This window comes from Macrobrachium nipponense, chromosome 43 (assembly GCF_015104395.2).
Source record: "Macrobrachium nipponense isolate FS-2020 chromosome 43, ASM1510439v2, whole genome shotgun sequence".
Taxonomy (NCBI): Eukaryota; Metazoa; Arthropoda; class Malacostraca; order Decapoda; family Palaemonidae; genus Macrobrachium; species Macrobrachium nipponense.
The window spans coordinates 8527792-8552593 of NC_061104.1; the positions used below are offsets into that span (position 1 = coordinate 8527792).

Consider the following 24802-nt stretch of genomic DNA (forward strand, 5'->3'; position numbering starts at 1 on the left):
TACAATAGGAAGGTTACTAGCGGCAGCTGGATAGGTCGTAAGCTTTCAAACAAGGGGTTCGGTAGTTAACTGCTTGTCCGACAGTGCGCGCCCCGCGCGACTGGGAGGTGAAGAATCACTTTTGCTTTCGGCCCAAGCAAAAACTGCAGAGTGAGGAGTGGCATGAGGTGGGGCTATGTGTAAAAGGACCTCAGGTTTGTATAGTTAGGAAAAATGCAATTTTGGACAAATTGTCATTTGTTCCGACACGGGATACAAACCTTTCGGTCCTTTTACAATAGGAAGACTCACTTCTTGGTGGGAGGAATCTGAATCTTTTGTGAACAGACTGGTGTTCGCCCAACCTTGGACTGCCTCCCTGGTCGTAAGAGCGAGGGAGGGATCCAAGCCTCTGTCAGATTGATCGGGGTGCGCACCTCAGGATCAATGGTCAGACCTCTGGACCAAGTACTAAGAGAGAGGCAAGTGTATCTCTTCGTACCAGCAAGCAAGAACAAGTTCCTGTTTGCAAGAGGCAACATAAAGTTATGGGTTTGTCTCTTGTTGGCATCCACTTCCCCCCCCTTGTAGGAGGAAGTGGTGGATATTCGCTCCCATCCCTAGTGAAAGGGATAGGATGGGGCTCTGTCGAGTAGCTCACCTGCATCTCATCCTTATCCAGCAAGGTGACGACCGTATCCCTCTACCCACAGGTAGAGGGGGAGAAAAAGATGGGAAGAGGAGCCAGTCACTCTCTCATTCACTCATCCATTCTTACAGTCACACCAGGACTCGATGCTGTTCAGCCTGCGAGGGTCTGGGTTAGCTACACAACGTGTTGAGCAGCCACCACGGGTCCCAAGGAAAACGATCCAAGGACCTGCGGGCAACATCCCGAAGGTAGAAGGAGGTGCAAGTGGTCTGGTTGTACCAGACCCCTGCCTTCAGTACCTGCGCCACGGAGAAGTTCTTGCGGGACTCGAGGGAGTGTACTACTTCTAGGTCATCCTGGTGCTGACAAAGAAGCTTCAACACTCAGCCTGGGATGTCGAGTTTCTTCAGATAGCGCCGTCGCGCCTTCACAGGACAAAGCAGCATCTCCTTCGCATCGAAGGCGGTGAAGTCCATTAGGGAGGGGATTGTGAAGGACTCTAACCAATCGTCAGGGACCGAAGTGTTCTGAGTCTTCGCTACGAAGTTCAGTACGAAATCAAGCGTCATGGATCCCCATCCCCTGGATGCTTGACTTCGCAGGAAAAGTCATGCAGTTACCTCAGAGGAAAAGAAGGGAATGGTCGCATGACCTATCCCTCTTCTCGACTTCGGTGATGTCCAGTACCCATACTGGTCTATGCGTCTGCATCGAAGTGTCTCGCATTCTCCTATCCCCATGCAGTGAAGTTCTTCTTCTCGGTGGTGGATAGGACACCGACACTCCATCGTGGGCGTCGATGGTATGGGTACTGGGACAAGCCATTAGGACGAAGAAAAGATTGATCTGGAACAACCGAACTAAGTCCACAGCGAAGTTCGTAGCTGACTCGGGCACTCTGACAGCTGCCGACTGACAGCGTTCAGTAGGAGGCAAGTTGTCCAAGCATCCGAGCAAGTCACATGACCTTCGCCCTAAAAGGGTTATGCCAAGAGACTAAACAAATTTATTTGTTCGTCACCGATGCCGGACGGCGAGGTGATGATTCTCTTAAGGCATGTGCCCAACAAGCGAAAGTCAATTGCCTTCTAGAGACCAAGGTCCCTGATGGCAAGACATCTCATAGTATAGTTGAATCTCAGCTAAGGAGAAACAACACTATGTGCCGTTGAAGACGAAGGTGGACAGAAAATGCAACCTACGTCTTCACAGCTGAATCGAGAGAAGGATTCTCAAGATTCTGAACCTGTGCTTACAAAGACTGAGAACGCTAACCGCTATTTCATTGCTGTCCGGTGAGTGTCATAGTTGCAATGAAAGCGGAGCCCTTTTCCAGTAATGAAGACACAGGGAAGTACTACCTGAAGAACTGCTTCTCATGGGCTGAACATTTGGAAGTAGAGCTGTCAGGTCGGAGAGTAGGCGATGTCTTCTGACACATCTGTTAATTCGGGGTGAACAATGAACAATTGCACACCTACGAATACGAGATATTTTGAAGACAAACTCAGATGTCTGCAAAAATCATTCGCATTATCGCAGTGCGATGCAGCGGGAGACTAGTACAGACTTCTGTTACCGTGCGGTAAACAGAAAGATGAAAGAGTCCAAGAGATATCTCTGTTGAAAATTCTTGCAATGTCGAAGGCGATGAAATCAAGCGTCACAGCAGTAGATGGTCCTTCATGTATGCGAGAATCCCCATTAATCAGAGACCTAAGTCCGTGATTGTTGGGCAGAGATACGGTTCGGTAGTCAATCAAAGCAGGGGAGAGAGACATAGCCGACCGTAAATCTCGGAGACCCAGCTGATACTGAGCTGCTATCAGGCAGTTCAATACACAGTAGCTCTCGCTGACTCATCATCCTGAGTTGCCAGGTAATCCATTCCACGAAGGAATGCGTTCAGCTAGAACCATCGAGCATAAACAATACGCTCGAGCAATTATATTTAAACGAAACGGATTTCGGTAAATACAAAAGCTGATTTGGTGTTGTTGTGACAATACCAAGTATCTAAAATCGAAACTGGTAACTCCTGGGAGGTAGCAGGCAGCCCCAAGTTGCAGTTCAATTAAGATACAATTCGTCTCGGTCACAATCCGTAGAGTTAACTACGGTATGCGCCTACCCCCCAGACAATTCAACTGCTTAACAGAATCATGTCGCGAGAGTAATATATGTAGTATATTTGTAGGTTCTGTACAATGACCTCCATCCTAAATTCTTTCCCCCTCGAGGAATGAGAATAAGGATTGGAGATCGACCGCCTTCGTTCTCTAGTCAAGAGAGCGAAGGAGAAGTCTTCCCCGAAGGAAAACTTCAATGGTGAACAGGATACCGAAGACGACAGTTCAAGCCAAACTGGATGTTCCCGTCTGTTCATCTCTATTCCAGGTTGGTCGCCTACTGTGAGATACTCTTCTTTCAGCAACAGTCTTCTTCCAAATGCTAGAAATTCCAGGAATTCGAGCATAGGCGAGGTTCCCGATTATCGTGGTAACAATTATCGGGAATTCTCGTCTCGCTCACGTTGGACCGTGGTCTTGCCTAAGTGTTTGGAGATCGTAAAAAACTGGAACACTCTGAGAGTGCTAGAAATTCCGCAGAATTCTAAGCACTCTGCGAAACCCCCACCGAATTCGTCAAACGACATCGGCTGGTGGTCCTCTCAATTCCCGTAGAAATCGAGGATGGGGCAGGATCCCTCCTCAACGACCGGGGCTTACGTCAGGTAGGACCCGAAGGTCCCCCGGTAGCGCAGTCCCCAACGTGGGATCCTACAGAGAAATCTCTGTAGGATCCCTCCCCTTTCCCTCGTAGCCATAAGGAGAGAGGGAATGGGGGAGGAAATGGATACTCGCTCGCCCTCCCAGCGGAACTAGCAGTTGGAGAAGAGTAGGAGCAGCCATCGCCCTCTCAAAGTCTGGGAAAACATATCGTCAGGAGAAAACGTTTTCCCGAGGAGGGTTACGAACTCGCACTGTAGGTAAGGGTCTGCCGCCACTGTGAACGTCGTCTGGGTGGGGCTGATCGACACCTGACAGGAGAGAGCCGATACCGTCCTCCGACTCATTCCAGTCCTCGTCGAGGCCGAAACCTCTCAGGAGGACCGAAGAGTATTTAAATACGGTGTCTGAAGACACGTAGAAACGCCGCTGTCGCAGTAGAGGAGGTGGAAGTAGCTTGTTCGACCGGCCAGATCTGAGAGAGCCTTCTTGTCCAGAGACGAGAGACTCTACCTGGTTCAACACAGTCGGCAAGCTCCGATCGCGGCAGACCCACCGTTGGTTTGGGTTCCCTCTTCGGGCCCCAAATCGACTCGAGCCGAGACGTGGGCTCTGCTGGTGGGAGCGGCGATCCTTCCCCGAGGTCGTTGTGCTGACAAATCAGTGCCATAACCTCGGCAAAGTTCCTCTGGATCTCGGAAGTCACAGCATCTTGCAGAGTAGGACCGTCAAGCCCCTCGAACAAGAGCATATTCCGAGAACCTCCCCCTTAAGGAGGGGGAACAGCGACAGCCCTCTCAGTCTCCTCCTGCCACTTGAGCATACGTCCTGGTCGGTCCAAAGATCATGCCTGGTACATACGGAGTCGTGACGGGATCGTGCGGGGCGCACCCCTCACGATCACTGCGCTGTGCCTCGCTCTTCCCGGTGTTAACCGAGGAAGTTGAAGGCACAGGAGAGGAAGACCTGACGCTCCCCTTCACTTGCTGGCTGAACCAGCGGGCTTGGAGGGCTGCAGGCGATCGCCAACCCGTGGTGGGGATCGAGCTGCAGGCCTAGTCGAGTCGTTTCCCTGGGGAGAACGGCTGGACCGAGAACTGCTGCCGGTTGCCGTACCCGTTCGCTTCCTGTGGGAGCAACGGTCAGGCGACCTGCAGAGACCCTTGTCACGGTGAGACCGATGCTTGCTCTCACGGCGCGTCACACCGCTGGCACCAGCTGTGGTTGGCGCCAGCGATCGGGGGGACCTCTTCCCAGCCTCAGCCCGTGGCCGGTCCGAGACCGTCACGTCAACCCGGGTAGCCAGCCGGTCACTACGAGAGCGAGAGCTGGCCTGGTGGGAGGCGCCTGAGCGGCTCTCACCAGCCTTCCGCTCCGTGCCGTGAAACTGGCGCCTGATTCTTGGCTGCACGGTCACTCGTAGGTGACGGTACACTCGGTATCTCTCGCGGACGAGAGGCCGAGACGGATTGATTGATTGATTGATTGATACTATATTAATCTAGCATCGTGACAACTAGGTCATTGATGCCGAACTATATATAAAAAGACCCTATAAATTTTAATAATAATAATTAAACAGAATTATTTTAAAAATGATAAAAGATACTGGCAATTATAAAATAAATATAAAAATAAATTATATAAAAAAGAAATTATTACATACATACATACATACATATACACACACATACATACATACCATACACATACGTACATGCACACTCACATACATACACACTATTTCAATAAGAATAAAAGCAAGGCGCACACAAGCATTACAGTTTATCTAAAATACCAGTGTTAAAAAAAAATCCAAACAAGCCAGTCATGTTAAAAATCCCATTTGCTCCTAAAATTATTCTCCTTCCCATAGTATAGATATTGATTGCGCTGTTCCACCAAACTGGGGCACTCAACCAGCAAGTGCATAAGTCAGTGGAACTAGGCAATCCTCACAGTATGGTTCGTGATCACGACTCATCAAATAGGAATGTGTCAGCCTAGTATGTCCTATACGCAGGCGGCACAGAGCCGTTTCAAACCTTCTAGGCATAAAATCGTACTGCCAAGGATTGATTGCAGGTGCAATTGTTCTCATTTTTACATTTGTAGTTAAATTTAACCAAATATTTTGCCAAAGTACTTTATGCTTCTCTCTAATAGGAGTATATAAATCTCTGCACGGCAGCTTAAATGATCTGGGCTCAATACGAGAAACAGCCTCCTTGGCAATTGCATCAGCGCGTTCATTTCCAGATATTCCAACGTGTGCTGTAACCCAACAAAATTCAATACTAAAACCCCTCCGCTTAACTAAAAATAACCATTCCAGAATACTTAAAACTACTGGATGTTTGGAATAAAAATCTTTCAGTGACTCTAGAGCGCTTCTAGAGTCACAGTACACAATAAAATTCTTATCATTACTTTTTAAAACTTCTTTGACAGTAATTAAAATTCCATATAATTCTGCAGTAAATGCAGAAGCATTACTTGAGCTATGCCAAAACCAGCGCCTGCACTGGTTTTGGATCCATCGGTAAAAACTGGGATAAAATTGTCGTGTTGTGACATATGATCTAAAAAGGTATAACGTAATATTTTATCAGACATATTCTTTTTTGGTTGACTGAAGTAGTTACAAAACTCTACTGCTGGGAATTTCCAAGGGGGAGATACAGATGCCTTGACCGGTAGTACACATTTGTCTGGAATGCTCAGGTCTTGGAGGGTTGATTTCAGTCTGAAGGCATATGGACGTGGCATCTTTGGATGACTTTCATAAAAGCTATCAAATCTTCCATTTCTTAGCGACTGGCATACTAGGGATCCAGGAAGTCTTTGGAATCTGAACCAGCTTCGAGCCAGAAGAGCCTGGTAATGTAAGGCTAGGGGCATTTCCCCAGCATCTACTAACATACTCTCTATAGGGGAAGTCCTAAAAGCTCCAGTAGCAATCCTAATTCCAGTATGGTGAATGGAGTCTAAAATCTTAAGGCGACTTGCGGTAGCGGAGGTGTAAACTTCACATCCATAAGTTAATTTTGATAAAACCAAGGCTTTATACAATCTCAATAACTGGAGTCTATCTGCTCCCCAAGATGTATTTGACAAAACTTTCAAGATATCCAAGGATTTTCTGTACTTACTTAGCCCTGAGATTTAGGATATGGGGAAGCAATGTCAACCGAGTATCAAAAATCATTCCTAAGAACCTTGTTTCGTTAACACAAGATATTCTCTGGCCATTTACATATAAAGCTGGGTCTGCATGTATCCATCTAATTCTACAGAAATGCATGGCTACAGTCTTTGATGAAGAAAATCTGAAACCATGCACTTCAGCCCATTTCACTATCTTATTTATTACTATTTGTAGATGACGTTCTGCTACTGACATACGTGCAGCTGCAAAAGATAAAGAAAAGTCATCCACAAAGAGTGTGTGCATAACATCAGCAGGTATTTGCTTTACTATGTCATTAATTGCTAGAGCAAAAAGTGTTACACTTAACACACTGCCCTGAGGAACACCTTCTTCTTGTTTACAGACTTCAGACAGAACTGCTCCTACTTGTACTTGAAAATAACGATTTTTTAAGAATAGCTTGATAAAAATAGCTAATTCTCCTCTTAAACCATATTCATGGACTACTTTCAGAATTCCATACCGCCACGTAGTATCATACGCTTTTTCCAAGTCGAAGAAAACTGTGATAAAGTGGTGCTTAGAGGCAAAGGCTTCACATATTGCAGACTCCATTCTAACCAAGATGTCAACAGTGGATCGCATACTGCGAAAACCACATTGGGCCGGAGAGAAAAAGTTTCCTCGCTCTAAATACCAAACTAAACGAGCATTCACCATTTTCTCCATTAGTTTACACAAACAAGATGTTAGGGCAATTGGACGATAATTTCCTACGAAAGAACTATCCATTTCGCAGGCTTGACAAAAGGAAGGACTCTTGCTAGTTCCCAACATAAAGGGTAGTAATGTTCTTTATAAATTCTGTTTATTATACTGAGGATAAATCTTTTAGTATTCTGAGCAGCATGCTTGATCATAGAATATGAAATTTCATCAGGACCAGGAGCAGATTCTTTACACTTTGAGAGAGCCAATTCAAATTCTCTCATAGTAAATGGAATATTATAAGACTCCTCTTTATTTGTTGTGAAATCAAGATAATACTGTTCCATTTGCTTTCTGCTGTTTGCATACGGTTTCTCATTATCTTTTTTAGATATTTTAGCAAAATGTAGGGCAAACTCATTTGACACTACTTTTGGATCTCCTACATTTATGCCATTTATTTTTAACACAGGTGGTTGGCTAGGTACAAACTTTCCTGCTATTTTCCTTATCTTCTTCCACACTAATGTGATGGGAGTTTTGCAATTTATGGAAGAAATGAAGTTTATCCAAGATTTTCTTCGTGCATTTTTAATTTCAAACCTAAACTTTGCCCTAGCCTTACGAAATTCTACCAGATAATAGTTACATTTCCGTCTTTTATACCTAGTAAAACAAGATCTCATAGTTCTATGGGTTTCATGGCATTTCTTTGACCACCATGGAACTGGTCGGCGCATAAATAGACCTGATGTTCTTGGAATTGACTGAAGTCCAGCTGCAAATAAAGTAGTAATTAACAATTCCATAGCATCCTCAATGCATCCAAATTCATCTGCTGTAGCTTCGATTGAACTATGCTCTTCAAAATTTGCCCAGTCAGCTCTTTTTACACTCCAACGGGGTAATCTTGAACATGGAGGACTTGATCCAGTGCTTAAAACAATTGGAAAGTGATCACTACTATACCTATCATTGATCACTCGCCAATATAAGTCCATAATGGCATCGGCACTACATATTGACAGTCTATGGCTGTTAAAGTACCAGTCAGTACATGGAAATGGGTGGGTTCTCCAGTGTTTAGAACACCAACATTTTCACTTTCAATAATGGATGACAGGCAGTTTCCTCTCTCATTAGTAATTAAATCCCCCATAAAGGATTTCTTCCATTCATATCACCTAGGATGATGAAAGGCAGAGGAAGCTGTCTGATGAGATTACAAAAATCAGTACTAGGGAAAGCTACATTTGGTGGAAGATATACAGAACAAATTGTATATTTACGAGCCAGAAACACTTGCACTGCAACAGCTTGCAAAGAAGAATTAACAGGAAAATGCTTGTGTGGAGTATCATGGCGAACATATAACATTGCTCCACCCCGGTTTCTATTGTTTTGATTTAGATGTGAATGGTAAGCAACATATTCTTTAGGGCAAGGAATAAAATCACTGCTGAGCATAGTCTCCTGCAAAGCTATGCAAACAGGAGACAACTCAAAAATTAGCATCTTGAGCTCCTCCCATTTAGCTCTCAGGCCCTGACAATTCCACTGAAGAAAATTTAAGAATTTACTTGAGTTTAGAGGCCTTGATAATAGGGCCTCTCTGAAGATATTTTGTCTTCGTAGGGTTGCCAGGAATTTGGGGAATCCTACTTTGTTTTTTCTTAGAGGGAGACTGCCTGCCACCCTCAGCCTCCTTTCTTTTTGGGACTGGCATTGATACCTGCATACAGGAAGCAACTTCTGGTTCTTGGCTGGCTGCCTCCGTAGCTGGTGTTCCAGGCTCCCAAGAAGCCATTGCATCAGCTAAGGAGGGCGACTCCCCAAAAGAGGCGTGCACATCAGCAAGGACAGATGTAAATTCCAAATTACTTACACCAGTCAAAACTGATGCTGCTTCCAAAGAAACTGATGCACCAGCCAAAGCTGATGCTGCCTCCAAAGAGGTTGATGCATCAGCCAAGGCTGAAGCTGCCTCCAAAGAGGCCAGTGCCCCAGCCAAAGCTGATGCTGCCTCCAAAGAGGCCGGTGCACCAGACAAAGCTGATGCTGCCTCCGAAGAGGCCGGTGCACCAGCCAAAGCTGATGCTGCCTCCGAAGAGGCCAGTGCACCAGCCAAAGCTGATGCTGCCTCCAAAGAGGCCGGTGCACCAGCCAAAGCTGATGCTGCCTCCAAAGAGGTCGGTGCACCAGCCAAAGCTGATGCTATTGAAGTCGTAGACATTTTAATTTGAGCTTTACCCAAGTTGTTTTTGCTGCTACTTTCTGTTACATGGGATTTTTGAGTTTTTCCACCTGTTCTAAATGAATTTGAAGCAGTATTCGAATTAACTTTCCTCCTTCTCAATTGTTGTCTATTTGCAGCAACACTTGCAAAAGATACTCCTGGTCTTATATATTTGTCCATACTATTCTTCTGGCTTCTGCAAAAGTAAATTTCTCGAGGACTCTAGTATATTGTACTTCTTTCTCAAAAAGGAAAACATCACATGAGTTCGAGGATGACTGGTGTGCTTCCCAACAATGAATGCATTTTGGTTCAGCATGGCAATCACCGTGCTCAACTTCTCCACAATTTATACAAATTGCAGGGTTTCCTTGCAACTTGGATCTACAGGACCCAATAATATGCCCATATTCCTGACAGTAAAAACACCTCCTGGGTCTCGGCACGTACTGTTTCACTTTATATCTGTACCAAGCTGCTTTAATAAAATTTGGTAACTTAGAAGAATTAAAGGTTAATAATAACTGTGGCATAGGACACCATGCCCCGTTTACTTTCTTTTTCAGTCTTTCCACCTTCAATACCCCCTGATCTTTAAGTTCATCTTCCAGTTCCTCTTCAGGATGAATCATAAGGTGAGGAGCATATATAATTCCTTTGGTATGATTGAAGGTATCGTGTGGTTTACATTCACTCTGAACTCCTCCCAGTAAACTCAGAGATTTCAATTTCTCACTTTCTTCTACTGATCTAGTCTCTACCAAAAGCTTATTTCTACCATGTGGCAATATCTTCGGTTCCCTCCCACAGCATTTTACAATATCCCTATGTACTTCAAAAATATTCATAACTTTATCCTCAAATGTAATGGTTAGATATTTATCAAACTCATTAGGGACACATCCTCCAGATTCTTCTAATGATTTTCTTCCTACAAAATTTCTTCTCCCTTGATGGGGAGTATATGGTCCCAGTGTAACCACACTGGACTGAATAGTCCTTCCCATGTCTGATTCCGTGCAATGGTCATCAGGATTTTGGGGTTTTAAGTTCCTCATAAAATGATATATAGCAAATTCGTCTAGGTTTTCCCCACACCCACCATGGAGCCACATTTAGAGGATGCAATTCCCTTACTGGGCACCCTAGGGGTACAACCTAGATATACACCCCACATCCAGTACCTTGAGGGTCATCAGTCCATCGAGATCAGACCCAGCACCGAATGCAGGGTTTGACATAAAAGTTTCCCCTCGCTCGACCACGTTGGGTACTCCAGTTCTACGGGTGGAGAGGCATGCCGTCCCACTCCACCCTCCTCCAACTCAAGAGAACAGTAAGAGCATGTCCAAATTCATGCTGAGGTCATCAACAAAATCCATCCGGACTGAGGAAGGAGAGAAATTGTGAAAATAGGAGGAGGTGATACAGAGTACCAGGATTAGTCAGGATGCTCTGAATTGACCTTAGTGGCATGGCAGTACCTACCGGGGTGAATAAATCACCCCACCACCATTGCTCAATTCTTCATTGCACCACGCAAGCCCCCCCACTACAGCAAAGTTCCTGGTCACAAGGGGGGGGGCCAAGACGGAACCTGGTGTAGTGGCAGAGCCCCCGACACCAGGCGAGGAAGTACCGGTGTTAGCCGGCACCCCTCTGATCCCCGTAGTCTTCTTCCTTGCGGAAGAAGAGACGGGCCCCGCTCCCGAAGGAGCAGGAGGACCAGCGGAAAACCCCCCCGTCCCACCGAGGTGAGACGGGTCCCGAGAAGCTCCCGAGGGAGACTTCTTAGGAGGGGAGGAGGCAACCTTCTTCTTCCTCGGCTGTGAAGCCTTGGAAGTCGAAGGGGAAGAGGCGGCAGCCAACGATGATGAAGAAGAAGAAGATGAAGACGACGACAACGACGACACCTTCCTCCTCTTCTTCGTCAGCTTCCTCAGGACAGACGTAAGATCTGCCATCCAGGGTGGAGCCGGGGCTGCTGTAGCCGAAGCCACAGGGCCCGGACGCACCTGTATAGACAGACCAAAATCTGGGGCAGCACCACCACGAACCGGGACGACGTCAGCAGGTATGGGCATCTCAGGAACGACAGGAACAGCAGGCACAGCCAGCACAGCATCGGCAGGGACAGCCAGCACAGCAACGGCAGGGACAGCCAGCACAGTATCGGCAGGTACAGCAGGCAGCACCGGTAACACAGGAGGTGGAGCAGCAGCCAGCGACATCCTGGTACCGGCGGCAGGTCCAGGAGCGAGCTCTAGGCAGTGAAAGTCTGGTCGCGGCAGCGCGGCCACCCCAAGCGGCGGCGGCACGGCCCCCCCTCGGTACGGCGAACGGCCCTGCACAGCGGTTGTAGGCGAGACTGTTACCACGTGAGGCGAGTATACCAGGTGAGGAGGGGCGGCATACCCTGGAGTCGACAAGGTCGTTGTCGTGGACACCGCTCCATGGGTGACCGCAGCAGGTCCAGGCAGATAAAGCAGCAGCCCCTGGACACTAGGCACGCCCTGCAGACCGAAGGACGCCCACACCTGACCAAAGTTATCCCTCGTGGCAGTAGTACCTGCGGAAGCAATAGTAGAGTGATGGGGGGGGGAGAAGGACCCGGATCCCCCCCCCCCCCCGAAGGGAAAGGGCCATCCTCGGGAACTGAGGGGGGGGGGGGGCCCGCTTCCCCACCCCCACACAGCACCCATTGCACCCAAAACAATGTACGGCACGGCCCGAGAGCAATCGTGCCCTCGGCACCGAGTGCAAGGGCATAAGGATCAATTCCCGGTCTGAGCGGAATCTTGATCCATAATGAATATTGATGCAATCAATAATAATATATGAAAATGAAAAAGAATACTGCAATTGCGATTCCACTTTCACACAAAATTAAAGTGCTCGTGCCAAGCGCATTCGTGCCCTCGGCACCGAGCGCACAGGGCAAAAATATAAATGAAAAAGAGTACTTACTTACAATTTTCACTCACACATTTCCACCCAAATTTCACATAAATAAAGGGCTCGGGTCGAGCGCATTCGCGCCCTCGGCACCGAGCGCAAGGGGAAAGGATCCATCCCGATTATGAGCGGAAACCTTGATCCATGATGAATTGATGCAATCAAAATAATATATGAAAATGAAAAAGAAAACTGCACTTGCGATTTCACTTTCACATAAATTAAAAGGGGAAGGATCAATTCCCGGGTAAGAGCGGAAACCTTGATCCAATGAATGTGATGCAATCAAAATAATATATGAAAATGAAAAAGAATACTGCACTTGCGATCTCACTTTCATACAAAATAAAGGGCTCGTGCCGAGCGCATTCGCGCCCTCGGCAGCGAGCGCACAAGGCAAAAATATAAATGAAAAAGAGTACTCACTTACAATTTTCACTTACACATTCACCCAAAATACACGGCTCGGCGCACGCGCGCTCTTGCCCTCGGCACCGAGCACACAAAATATAAGGATCAATTCTGGGGAAACTTCTGAATTTCCCGCACTTACGCCCTTCAGTCCCTGCAATCGTCGGTACAGGAGGGCGCAGAGAACTCATGATCCAAAACAAATCACTTCAATGTAATTGAATAATAAAGAATAGTGAATAATTGTACTTACAATTTTCAGTCATACAATGTAAACAGAAAAAGAAACACAACTATATGAAAAGCATACGAAAAGCAAACGACGAAAAAGCGGGCAGAGAGCGAAGATAAACACATCTATCCACCAGCAGGCCAAAAGCAAAAGTGGTTCTTCACCTCCCAGTCGCGCGCACTGTCGGACAAGCAGTTAACTACCGAACCCGTTGTTTGAAAGCTTACGACCTATCCAGCTGCCGCTAGTAACCTTCCTATTGTAAAAGAACCGAAAGGTTTGTATCCCATGTCGGAACAATTGCAAGCATCCCCTTTTCAATTTGAGCATAATTTCTTCCAGCATTTGTGAGAGCTCGGCTTGCAAAGGCAATAGGTTTTCCTCTTGCATGAGTGTTGAGCCTAAACCATATGCAGATGCATCATTTTTGAGAGTCAACTCTTTGTTAGGATCATAGTAGGCAAGAACTGGACTATTCACAATCATTTCTTTAACACGTATAAACGCTTCCACTTGGCACTGTGACCAATTCGAAGGGAGATCCTTTTTCAGCAAATTATGAAGCGGATTTAGAACATCAGTTACAAGAGGTAAAAACTTTGCCATATAGTTCACCATAACAAGGAAACGACGCAATTCTTCAAGAGTCTGGGGAGTAGGAAACTTGGATATGGCTTTCATTTTCTCAGGATCAGACTTAAGACCATCTTTAGTAATGACATGACCCATAAAGGAAACATTATCAGTTCAGAGCACCAATATCTCCTTGTTTAGTTTTACATTTTGTTCTCGACATGTTTTACGAAAAGATTCAAGATTACAGTCATGTTCATCTAGAGTTTTTCCATGCACAATGATATCATGAGCAATACAAATAACACCAAGTAAATCATTAAATGTATTAAGCATATGTTTCTGAAAAATTTCTGAAGAAACAGTAAGACCAAAGGGGAGTCGTAACCATCTAAATCTACCAAAACATTTTTGGAAAGTAGTCAACAGGCTTGATGCCTCATCAAGTTTTACTTGCCAATAGCCAGATGCTAAGTCGGCCTTAGAAAATACAGTGGACTTCCCTAACTCATGCAAAGTATCATCAAGAATTAGTAGAGTAAAATGTTCACGCAACAGGACTTTGTTTAACTCTTTTGGATCAAGACAAACTCGTATGTCACCATTTCTTTTATGTGCTATGATTAATTGACTGACCCAGGGAGTAGGCTGATCCACAGGCACAATTACACCAAGGTTAACTAGTCTACCTAATTCCTCTTTCAACTTAGGAAGAACAGAAATAGGTACCCGACGATCAGGCATAACTACAGGTTTAGCATCATCAGACATATTTAATTGTTGAACACAAGAAAAAGAACCTAATTTACCATCAGTGACATCTTTGAAATTGTCTTCTACATTAACAGAATGTACTCTTTCAAAATCATCTTCACGTATCCGAATTAAATTCATACGAACACTTGTCTTTTTACCCAACAGTGGTAAAAATTCATTTTCTACAACAATAAGTTCTACAGAATACTTTCTTTGCATTTTAGGATTAACAATATTCCTTCTACATATGCCTAAAGGAATTTGTTTACTTTTATTCCAAGTGGACAGCACTTTGCTAGTTTTCTCAACATATTGAGCATATCTTACAGGTAAAATGTTGACAGTAGAACCAGTATCAATTTGAAAATTTACCTTTTCACCATCTATTAGCATGCAACATTTGATACCTTTCATAGAATTACCTTCAACAATAGCTTCAGTATAATTTACCCATTCAGCATCAGAAGATTCATTATCATCAACTTGATGTACATGTTTATATTTAACTTTTTGCTTGGCGGCCCCAGATCTAGCATTGTTTTTATTCACAGAAAATGGACATTTTAGAGGAAAATGATTTGTTTGTAGCCATCTGCTACACTTCTTTCCATATGCTGGACACATGTCCTTCTTTAAAACATGCTTGTAACCACAGAACAGACATTCTTTATTAACCCTCTTACGCCGACTGGACGTATTTTACGTTGACATTTTTTGTCTCGGGTGCCGACTGGACGTATTTTACGTCGACATACAAAAGTTTTTTTTAAAATTCGCGGAAAAATACTTATAGGCCTACCAGCCTAAAACTTTTGAATCACGCACCTTGGGGGATGCTGGGAGTTCACGGATCAAGGCCTTGTTTTGTTTTGAAGCGTGACCCAAGTGCGCATGCGCGATATCCCTTCTTCTCGCTCCAGCCAGCATCAGTAGCGCATCATCCGAGAGCGATCTTTCGTCAAAAGCGTGTTTTTCTGGACTTGTGCGAGACTTTGAGCATTTGTGTTGCTACAGGACATTCATAGATATGTCTCAACGACGTGTGAACCGCAAAAGGCGCGTTTTACCCGTCGGAAGGGATCGTGTAAGGCGAGTTTTGGACCTGGATGCTGGCGAGGGGCCAAGCACCCAGCATGACCCCGCGCCTCAAGGCCGTTCTGTGCGGCCACGTGTGGCTGAAAGTGTTTCAGGAACACAGCGTATGCCTTTGGTTACCCCTAGGAAGCATGTGGGCATCCTTAGGGGCATTCGTAGGCATTTGGGAGGCCTCCAACCAAGGGACATAGATGAATATCTATCGGAGCTTGATCGGGAACATGTCGCAAGTCCTCATTTTGATGGCGGATGGTCTTCGAGTGATGAGGACATCAGTCCCGATGAAAGTGAGGATGAATATATGCCCCCAATGTCCGTTCGAGGCTCACATCCCGAAAGTGAGCTCGAATTCAGTGGGTTCAGTGCTTACGAGGGGGAATCTGAGGAGGGGGAGGATGGGGATATGGGGTCAAGTTTTATCGCAGAGGACGATACAGAAAGTGAAGGCCTAAGTGAGGGTGATGGGCCAACGGGGGAGGGTAGAGTGCAATATCGCGCACGGGCACGTAGAAGGTCGGCTCGTCGCGCCAGCCAAGGTGAAGGTCGGTCGTCGGAGAGTGACGAGGGGTGGACGGAGGACCCCACCCCTCCTAACATGCACCCCTTCACGGCAACCCCTGGGCTCACCGTACCAGTACCCCTGACTGTTTTGGGGTTCATCCAGCTTTTCCTGACGCGGGAATTGCTGGAACACCTGGTACACGAGACGGTGGACTACGCTCGGTACTGCCGGTATGAGCTGAGGACGACCTTGTCGTATTACTGGCGGGGTTGCAACCTCATTGACATGGTGCATTTTTTGGGGCTGCACATTTATTTTGGTATGACACCTGCTTGCGACGTCAGGCAATATTGGAGGAGGAATTATTTTTTATGTATGCCTAATGTGCCTGGCGTTATGTCCCGTGATAATTTCCTGGCGTTGGACAGGTACTTCAACGCCTTCAACCGAAGGGCCATACCCCGGAATAACAGTGATCGCCTCATTTTAGTGCGCCCAGTGTTGGATTATATCCGTGATCGGTGTAGAAATCTCGTGATTCCTGGAAAGAACCTGTCTTTGGATGAGGGGATGATGCCTTACAAAGGACGTCTTAGTATAAAAGTGTATAACCCCAAGAAGCCGAAGAAATATGGTGTGAAATTCTTTCTTATTACCGAGGCCAACACTGGATACGTTGTGGACTTTTCAGTGTATTCCGAGGTCTTCTCCACGCTGCGTGACACTGTATTCAATCTTGTGGGACGTTTCCGTAACCAGGGATATCACCTGTTTATGGATAATTATTATAACTCGGTATCCCTGGCCCAGGAACTGTATGAAGCTGGTGTGCACATCAGTGGTACCCTTCGGTTGGTGCGTGGGGCCCCGAATGTCCTCAAGAGGTTCGCTAGTCATCCACAACACCTGGCAAGAGGAGAGACAGAGTGGCGGTGGAAGGGCGCTGTCTTCGTCATCTGTTGGAAGGGTGTCCGACACGTCCCCATGATTACGACGAGTCATGAACCCATCCAAGAAGAGATCGTACAGCGGAAGAAGACACGTCGACAGGGCCGAGTTATGTTTGAGGAGTTTCGTATCGAGCGGCCTACCGTCATTGGGCACTACAACAGGCACATGGGAGGAGTTGATCTCTTTGATCAGCTCATCCAGTATTATCCCTTCACCAGGAGAACCAGAAGGTGGACACAGAAGCTCCTCAAATACATCCTTCAGTTGGCCCTCCAAAATGCCTACATACTGTACTGTGGGTACCGCGGTGACAATCTTCCAGGTTGACCCACTTACAGTTCCTAGAGGAAGCCGGGAATGCCCTCATCAACTTCGATCCCGATGAGTGGCCTTCCATAACTGACCCTCTGCCCCGAGCTGCAGATCTGCCCCTAGCGGAAAGGGCAGATAGGAGGGCCAACTTCGCACGACCTGCCGCCGCCCCTGCTGACGACGCCTCTGCTGACGACGCCCCTGCTGCTGCCGCCCCTGCTGACGACACCCCTGCTGCCGCCGCCCCTGCTGACGACGCCCCTGCTGCCGCCACCCCTGCTGCCGCCACCCATGCTGACGACGCCCCTGCTGCCGCCGCCCCTGCTGACAACGCCCCTCTTGCTGCCGGCCCCGCCATCACCGCTTCTCGTCGGGTAGTGGACCCTGTGTGTCGGTTGCAGCCAGGGGATCACATGCTGGAGGCCTTACAAGGGCGAAGACAGAAATGGTGCCGGGTGTGCCATAAGAATGGCAGAAGGAGAGACACCCAGTTCTTCTGTCGTCTCTGCAAAGTTGCTCTTTGCAGGATAGGGGAGTGTGACCGAAAATACCACACTAAGGTCATGTATTGGAGTGCGCCCCCTAAACCGACAGCGGAGGGTGCACGGGGCCGCCGGGTCCATCAGCAGTAATAGCGCGCGTCTCCCTCCTCCACCTGTACCTCGTCATGTCGAGTGGAAAAAAATGCAAGACTCTTCAATGGAGGAGGGAGAAAACAAGAATAGAACGAAGAGTCAGGATTACGAGTGAGTATTCTGCATTTATTTTATATTTATTTTTATATTTATTACAATTTTTTATATATCCGTATCTATGCATGATAAAATAATAATAAGACATTTCATTGAATGCGAAAAGAGAAGTATCACCTGCATTCCTTTTATTTATGTATTGGTACCAGAATCGAAGAATGTAATATATATATTTTACGTATATATATATATATATATATATATATATATATACTATATATATATATATAATATATATATATATATATATATATATATATTATAAATATTGGTTTTTTTGGGGTAAGCAAATTACTTACAGTCTAGTAATATTCAATCATTTATCTTCACTTTAAAACAAATTGCAAGTCTCTAGAACAATATCTCGATTTATGGTGAATATTTGAAAAAAATATTTTTATTCCCTCCGCGCGCCGATTCTCGGCAGCGAATCTCCGAAATGCGTAGGTCACATTCTCCTAATATTTGTGCCTTTTCATATTACGCTTTGTTTAGAGTTTTATTTATGGAAATGTGTGCAAAAACATGCACAATATAACAAAAAATATTGGAAGGTTGTAGCATTTCTCATTTTTGAAATATTTGCATATAAAGTACGATAAGTACGAAAAAAACTACGATCGGTCAACTTTGACACAACCGAAATGGTCGAAAAACGCATTTGTAACATAAAAATCTTACAGTCTAGTAATATTCAATCATTTATCTTCACTTTAAAACAAATTGCAAGTCTCTAGAACAATATCTCGATTTATGGTGAATTTTTGAAAAAAATATTTTTTTCCCTCCGCGCGCCGATTCTCGGCCGAAAATCTCCGAAACGCGTAGGTCACATTCTCCTAATATTTGGGCCTTTTCATATTAATCTTTTTTTAGAGTTTTATATATGGAAATGTGCGCAAAAACATGCACAATATAACAAAAATATTGGAAGGTTGTAGCATTTCCCATTTTTGAAATATTTGCATATAAAGTACGATAAGTACGAAAAAAACTACGATCGGTCAACTATGACTCAACCGAAATGGTCAAAAAACGCATTTGTAACATACAAATCTTACAGTCTAGTAATATTCAATCATTTATCTTCACTTTAAAACAAATTGCAAGTCTCTAGAACAATATCTCGATTTATGGTGAATTTTTGAAAAAAATATTTTTTTTCCTCCGCGCGCCGATTCTCGGCCGAAAATCTCCGAAACGCAGTCACATTCTCCTAATATTTGTGCCTTTTCATATTACGCTTTTTTTAGAGTTTTATATATGGAAATGTGTGCAAAAACATGTACAATATAACAAAAAATATTGGAAGGTTGTAGCATTTCTCATTTTTGAAATATTTGCATATAAAGTACGATAAGTACAAAAAAAACTACGATCGGTCAACTTTGACTCAACCGAAATGGTCGAAAAACGCATTTGTAACATAAACATCTTACAGTCTAGTAATATTCAATCATTTATCTTCACTTTAAAATAAATTGCAAGTCTCTAGAACAATATCTCGATTTATGGTGAATATTTGAAAAAAATATTTTTATTCCGTCCGCGCGCCGATTCTCGGCCGAAAATCTCCGAAACGCGTAGGTCACATTCTCCTAATATTTGTGCCTTTTCATATTACGCTTTTTTTTAGAGTTTTATATATGAAAATGTGCGCAAAAACATGCACAATATAACAAAAAATATTGGAAGGTTGTAGCATTTCTCATTTTTTTTTTATTTGCATATAAAAATTTTTTTAAAACAAAAATGCGACATTTGGTCAACTTTAACTCGTCCGAAATGGTCGAAAACGGCATTTGTAAGCTAAAACTCTTACAGTATCGTAATATTCCATCATTTACCTTCATTTTGAAACAAATTGCAAGTCTCTATAACAATATTTCGATTTATGGTGAATTTTTAAAAAAATTATTTTTTTACGTCCGAGCGCTACGAATTCATGCATCATTTTGTGATAATATTTTCTCTGTGTTGCTTTCATCATTTTACAATGTGTTATATACCAAAATGATCGCAATTTAGTGCACATTACAACGAAAAAAAAGTAACTTGTAACCTCTAACCGTTTTGCGCACAGCGCGATTTGAATACAATTATATATGAAATTTCGTTTTTGCGCTATCATATATCGCATTATTTATATATGATAATGATAATTTTTTTCATTTCTGATGGTTGCATACTAAACTTCAAGCAATGACAAAAAAAGGAGCCCAAAATGAACTCTTAATCTTGAAAACTAAGCGCGCTGTGATTTTTTGAAAAAAATATTTTTTCCGCTTCCGCGCTCACTCTCAAAACCCTCCGGCATACAGGAGTCATTTTTTTATTTACCGCTCCGGCGTAAGAGGGTTAACAGAATTTTCTACAGGAACATTTTTAGAGTACATAGGCTTAACTGACTTGGTACCACGCTTTTTGTGATATACCACTTTATGCACTTCAGCACTTTCAGGACGGAGCACCTTATTCTTAAGAGAAGCATCCTCACCAGCTTTACATATGTCAATGCACTTGTCTAAAGTAAGTTTTCTAACCTAAGTAGGTCTTTTTGGATACTAGTGTCCTTTATTCCTAAGACAATGCAATCTCTTATAATAGAGTCTACCAACAGTTATCACAGTAGCCACAAGTTTTGATTAGCGACCTCAAATCAGAAAGAAACTTGTCAAATCGTTCACCTTCCTCTTGACAGCGACTGTTGAAAAATGACAATTTGTCCAAAATTGCATTTTTCCTAACTATACAAACCTGAGGTCCTTTTACAATAGGAAGGTTACTAGCGGCAGCTGGATAGGTCGTAAGCTTTCGAACAAGGGGTTCGGTAGTTAACTGCTTGTCCGACAGGCGCGCGTGTGCGACTGGGAGGTAAACAATCACTTTTGCTTTCGGCCCAAGCAAAAACTGCAGAGTGAGGGGTGGCATGAGGTGGGACTATGTGTAAAAGGACCTCAGGTTTGTATAGTTAGGAAAAATGCAATTATGGACAAATTGTCATTTGTTCCGACACGGCATACAATCCTTCGGTCCTTTTACAATAGGAAGACTCACTTCTTGGTGGGAGGAATCTGAGTCTTTTGTGAACAGACTGGTGTTCGCCCAACCTTGGAATGCCTCCCTGGTCGTAAGAGCGAGGGAGGGATCCAAGCCTCTGTCCGATTGATCGAGGTGTGCACCGCAGGATCAATGGTCAGACCTCTGGACCAAGTACTAAGAGAGAGGCAAGCGTGTCTCTTCGTACCAGCAATGTAAGAACTTGTTCCTGTACAGGAGCAAATATAAAGTCATGGGTTTGTCTCTTGTTGGCATCCACTTCCCCCCCCTTGTAGGAGGAAGTGGTGGATATTCTGCTTCTATCCCTAGTGAAAGGGATAGAATGGGGCTCTGTCATATAGCTCACCTGCATCTCGTCCTCATCCAGCGTAGTGACGACCGTGACCCTCTGCCCACAGGTAGAGGAGGAGGAAAAGATGGGAAGAGAAGCCAGTCACTCACTCATTCACACATCCATCCGCACAGTCACACCAGGACTCGATGCTGTTCACCCTGCGAGGGTCTGGGTTAGCTACACAACTTGTTGAGCAGCCACCACGGGTCCCAAGGAAAAGGTATCCAAGGACCTGTGGGCAATATCCCGAAGGTAGAAGGAGGTAAAGGTAGTCTGGTTAGCCCAGACACCTGCCTTCAGGACCTGCGCCACGGAGAAGTTCTTACGTAACGCCAACGAGGGGCCAATACTTCTGACTTCGTGAGCTCTCGGACGGGACGTACGGATTTCGTCACTACCATCAGCCTCATACGCCCTCCTGATGACCTCATGCAGCCAGAACGAAAGTGTTCTTGGATACTTCTTTCTTGGTTACCCCGGTGCTAACGAAGAGGCGTCGACACTCAGGCCTGAGGTGCCGAGTTCTCTTCAGATAGCGCCGTAGCGCCCTCACAGGACAAAGCAGCATCTCATCCGCATCATTATCGGTGAAGTCCATTAGGGAGGGAATCGTGAAAGACTCGAACCTGTCGTCAGGGACCGAAGGTTTCTGAGTCTTTGCAACGAAGTTCGGGACGAAATTGAGCGTCACAGATCCCCATCCCCTGGAGTGTCGTACATCAAAGGAAAGACCATGAAGTTCCCCTACTCTCTTCGCCGATGCCAGGGCCAGCAAGAAGAGGGTCTTGAGGGTCAGATCCCTGTCTGATGACTCTCGGAGTGGCTCGAAGGGTCTTCGAGTCAAACTCCTAAGGACAAGAGTCACATCCCACGCAGGGGGCCTGAGTTCCCTGGGTGGGCAAGACCTTTCGAAGCTCCTCATGAGCAAGGAGATCTCGAACGAGTTAGAGATATCCAATCCCCTCAGTTTCAGGACTAGTGCCAGGGCGGCTCTATATCCTTTGACTGTGGGGACTGAGAGGAGCTTCTCTCGGCGAAGAAAAACGAGGAAATCCGCTACCTGCTGAAGAGTGGCTCTGAGAGGAGATATACCCTGTCTACGACACCAACCACAGAAGACAGCCCACTTCCCTGGTACACAGCTGCAGAGGACTGACGGACGTTTCCAGCCATCTCTGTTGCTGCACTACGAGAAAAGCCTATCATTCACAAGAGATGGTGGATAACAGCCAGCCGTGAAGACGAAGGGACTGGACTGTTTGGTGGTACCGCTCTACGTGTGGCTGGACGAGAAGGTTGTGCCAAGGGGGAATCTCTCTCGGTTCTCCTGTGAGAAGAGCCAGCAGGTCCGGATACCAAATGGCCTGGGGCCATTTGGGAGCCACCAGGATCATCCTGAGATTCGGGGTAACCAGTGCTCGACTGATCACCTTGCTAATCAGGCTGAACGAGGGAAAGGCGTAAGCGAAGAGGTTGTCCCACGGATGTTGAAGAGCGTCCTCTGCAGCTGCCCATGGGTCCAGCACGGCTGAAAAGAAAACCTGAAGTTTTCTGTTGTGCCGGGTGGCGAACAGATCCACGACTGGTTGCCCCCACAGGTCGAAGAGCCTTTCCGCCACGTCCTGGTGTAGAGACCATTCGGTCCCTATCACCTCATCCCGACGGCTGAGCTTGTCTGCTACTACATTCCTCTTGCCTGGAATGTAGCGTGCCGACAGCTCTATTGAGTGAGCCTCGGCCCACTCGTGCACCTGCAACGTCAACTGGTACAATGGGAGAGACACTAGGCCCACCTGTTTGTTGACGTAAGCCACCACCGTGGTGTTGTCGCACATTAACCCCACTGAGTGTCCCATCAAGCGGTCCTGAAACTCTTGAAGTGTGAGAAACGCTGCCTTGAGTTCCAGTACATTGATGTGAAGGTGCTTGTCGTGCTCGTCCCACACTCCTGAAGTCAGCAACTCCTCCAGGTGTGCGCCCCACCCCTTGGTTGATGCATCTGAGAACAGCTGCATCTCCGGGGTGGGAGTGCGTAGAGACACGCCCTTTAAGAGGTTCCTGTCGTCCAGCCACCAGGCTAGGTCCTGCCTCACCTCCGGTGTCAGCGACACTGGAAAGCTCGGGGGATCCGTTGCCTGTGACCAACTCTCCTTTAGCCTCCACTGAAGAGACCGCAGGTGAAGACGCCCGTGAGGGACTAACTTCTCGAGTGACGACAGGTGTCCGATCACGACTTGCCATCGCTGAGCTGCCTGTTCCTGCCGAGACAGGAACTGGTTGGCTGCCTCCCTGAATCTGCTGATCCGCGAGTCTGCGGGGAAGACTCGCCCTGCTACCGTGTTGATCAGCATACCCAGGTACTTCATCCTCTGCTTGGGTTCGAGATCGGACTTCTCGAAGTTCACAACGATCCCCAGATCGCGACAGAACTTGAGTAGCCGATCCCTGTCCTGTAGCAACTGCGAGCGGGAGCTCGCCAGGACTAGCCAATCGTCGAGATACCTCATCAGACGTATCCCGTGCGAATGGGCCCAAGCAGACACCAGAGTGAACACTTGCATGAACACCTACGGGGCGGTTGAGAGACCGAAACAAAGTGCCCTGAATTGGTACACCGTCCCGTCGAGGATGAAGCGGAGGTACTTTCTGGAGGACTGATGAATGGGTATTTGGAAATACGCATCCTTCAGGTCCACTGAAAGCATGAAATCGTTCTCCCTGATGGAGTTGAGCACGGAGCGTGCCGTCTCCATCGTGAACCGGGTCTGGCGAACGAACCGGTTCAGGGGAGAGAGATCTATCACCGGGCGCCAGCCCCCCGTAGACTTCTCCACCAGGAAAAGTCGACTGTAGAAGCCCGGTGACTGATCTGTGACGTTCTCTACAGCTCGTTTGCTCAGCATGGTCTTGATCTCCTGTCTTAATGCTACGTCCTTCGAAGATCCTGGAACGTATGACTGCTGTTGGACCGGGTTGGAGGTGAGGGGTGGCCGAGATTCGAAGGGTAATAGATATCCCTCCCGAAGGACATCTACTATCCAGGTCTCGGCGCCGTAGCGCTGCCAAGTTGCCCAATGGCTGGCCAGGCACCCCCCCACTTCCGGCAGCAGGTGAGGGGGAGGAGGGCTGGTTACGGCCCCCCTTTGCAGAAGACGAAGAAGACAGAGTCTTTCCATGGGGCTTCGACGCGACTACCGTCTTAACCACCGTGGAAGCGCTAGCCGAGCTCTTTGGCTTGGCCGCAGTTCGAGGCTGCCCAGAAGCCTTCGAAACTGCCTGGTGTACCAGACGGTCACTGTCATCAGTGCGCCGTCTGTCCACCGCAGCGTCCAATATCTCTCCTGGGAAGAGAGACGAGGAACTCCGTAAAGGTCCATTACGAAGCCCTAATGCCGCCTAACGCCCAGCCGCCCT

At 46.3% G+C, this 24802-nt stretch overlaps 1 long non-coding RNA gene across 2 annotated transcripts in view; it reads right to left on the reverse strand.

Annotated features, from left to right (window-relative positions):
• The window catches only part of LOC135213516 (uncharacterized), a 116441-nt gene that overhangs the window by 22800 nt on the left and 68839 nt on the right, over positions 1 to 24802 (reverse strand). The window lies entirely within an intron of this gene.